This window comes from Gavialis gangeticus, unplaced genomic scaffold (assembly GCF_001723915.1).
Source record: "Gavialis gangeticus isolate Ggan-Ray unplaced genomic scaffold, GavGan_comp1, whole genome shotgun sequence".
Lineage (NCBI taxonomy): Eukaryota > Metazoa > Chordata > Crocodylia > Gavialidae > Gavialis > Gavialis gangeticus.
Window position 1 is genome coordinate 84,246,231 of NW_017729031.1, and position 2,818 is coordinate 84,249,048.

Consider the following 2,818-nt stretch of genomic DNA (forward strand, 5'->3'; position numbering starts at 1 on the left):
TTTGAGTCCCGTTTCTCTTTTTGGGGTTTTTTGTTGTTCTCCCGCCCTGGCGGGGGGTCGGGCTAGAAGATCTACTAGGTCCCTTCCGACCCTTAATCTATGAATCTATGAATCTATGTTTTCCAGTGCAGCTGAAATACCAGGTTTCATCTCCAAACATGCCTCATGCCACAACCTGTGAGATTCTTCCTACAATGGTTGACTGAGCTGAGACCCAGGTATGGGTGTGATGAGGCAGCTTCTGGTGCTTGCTCTGATACTCACTACTGCATCATTTAGTCTGATGAACTGGTATAGCTGAAGATGCCAGGGCCTGGACAGTTTAATTTGTGGTTACATATTTTAGAGATGCACTATATCACCATTGTTTAGAACTGACATCTCTGGCTGCCAGTCAAGACAGAATATTTTTTCATTCTCCATTTTGTAGTTGCAGCATTGGAAAAACATTGGCTTCATACAGACCTCTTACAATTATTTTTCCTGAGGCACAGCCTCTGTATTCTAAGCCAGTAGGGCATGTGCTCCATGAAATAAACTCATCAGCAAATCCTCATGCACTAGAAAAGCAGAGTAGGGTGGACATTATGGCATCAGCCAACAAAGATCATGCCGGGCAGTCCTAACTTGATATGTTGTTGACAGGAAATAGTAATTATACAGAAACTATCCTTTATGCACACATAGTTATATGGAAAGTATAGGAGGAGACTATTTCCCATTCCCCATCTTATTTTGTGGTCTGTTAATAAAGTCCCACTAGTGACAATTCCTGGATGTGAAATAACTTGATAACTAGTTACTGTCCAAACCCAGAAGAAAAAGATAATCTCTGCCTCAAGGTTGTATATAGCAGATTGTACATGTATCAGGCATTTTTTTAAGCCTTCCTCAGAGGCTCTGGGTGTTGGCTGCAGACAAGGCTGGGGATTTTGGCTGGGGTGTGCCAAAGCTCCTTCTGGGACTTAAACCCAGAGGTTCCTGGCTAGGGGGACTTGCCCCTCTGCTCCAGGTCAGACCAATCGCTATATTTGGTATCAGGAAGGAATTTTGACCTCATGGTCAGATTGGTATGGACTGTGGGGGTTTTTGCCTTCCTTTGTAGCAGGTAGTAAAGGAGTGTTATGGAAAGACAGGTTGCAATTCTACAGAGGTTTTAAATGAAAACAAGGCTATTTCCATAAGAGTACTGGACATCACTGTTACGCTTGATTTCCTAAGAAATGTGCTGTGATATGTCTCTGCTACATTTCAGTATAATGCTTCTATTGTTGCCTCTCTGAATTTATCTAGTTAACAGATATATCAAATACTGTTGCCTCTGCTTGTTTGCTTGCTTTTTTAATGGTGAATAAAGTGAATTCATTCACTTGCAGCTGCTTTTTGCCTGCCGTTTACAATTTTCAAAACAAACCCTTTTAGCAGAGCAACTGATCTTGAAAAGAGATTCAAATCTCTTCAGCAACAACTGATCTTGCTGAAGCTGAAAAAATTCAGTTGCAGCTACTATTTAATCTATTCATCTATGTTCTTATATTATCACCTATTAGTACCCAAGTGCCACCATGACAACAATGCGGTCTCTGCTAGCAAAATATTTAGGTTTGGAGTTGTTACTAATTAAAACTGAATACAGAAATGTGAAAGTGTTGACCTGAATAAAGGTAGCAAGAGTTGATCTTATGCTCATTGAAATCAATGGCAAAGACCAAAATGGACTATTCAGTATCTAAGCTGATCTCTTAGCATACCAAAACCTCCCAAATTTTCACCCAATTACCCCCAGGTTCCCAGTGGTCTGCATCTTACTACAGCACATATTTCAGAACCACCCTCAGTCAATATGAAGATACCAAGAGATGGAAAATCCACTACTTTGCTTGGGATTGTTCCCGTGGTTCATCACCCTCCCTAGGTGCATCTACACAAGATGCTTTACTATGCATTAAACTAAGCAAATGCACAGTAAAGCATCATCATCTACATGTGCATAGCAATTACTGTGCGGTAGATTAGTCTAATGCACCATTTTCTAATACTTGTAGATACAGGTACTAGAAATTAGCACATTAAACTAATGCACTGAAGCACACTTGTAGATGCTTATTGGAAGCAAATTGCTCCAACCTAGCCAACAAGAGGTCACAGGGGGCAGGGAGAACTGCCCCCGCTTGACGGGACTGCTGCTTGCCAGCCATGTGGAGATTGGGACCTGTCCTGATCTCCACAGGGCGGGGAGAGTTGTCCTGGCTGCCAGGCAGCTGCCTCTCAGCCATATGGAGATCAGGACGTGTCTCAATCTCCACCTTGCTGGGTAAGCTGTCCCCACTGCTGGACACTGCCTCCCAGCCATATAGAGGTCAGGACCCATCTCCTGGCCACTGGAAACAGCTCTCCCAGCCACAGAAGACAGGTCCCAGATCTGAGACAGCTGAATCACACCCACAGACTAACACCACATACTGACCCCATGCAGAATCTGTACAGCATCAGGCCACAGTACATCTGGCCTTCAGGACTGGGAAGTTGGGCACCAGTGCTTTATTGCTGTTGCTCTGCTCAGGATTTTCTTCTATTTGGCTGTATATAGCTCATAATAACACTTAATTTGACCATTTGAACCTGTTAAGCCTAATGGGTTGAATCTAACCATTTGACACCTCTGTGCAGAAGGGTAACATGACCCCTGAGCGCACTGGGTGCAGCAGTGCATGGGCCAAGCAGTGTGGCTGTGCTGCTGGGATCATGACAGTGGCTGGTTCAGTAGTTCAGCTACTTGTATTTTTTTGCCCTCCACCTTCTCCACCATGAGGCCAGA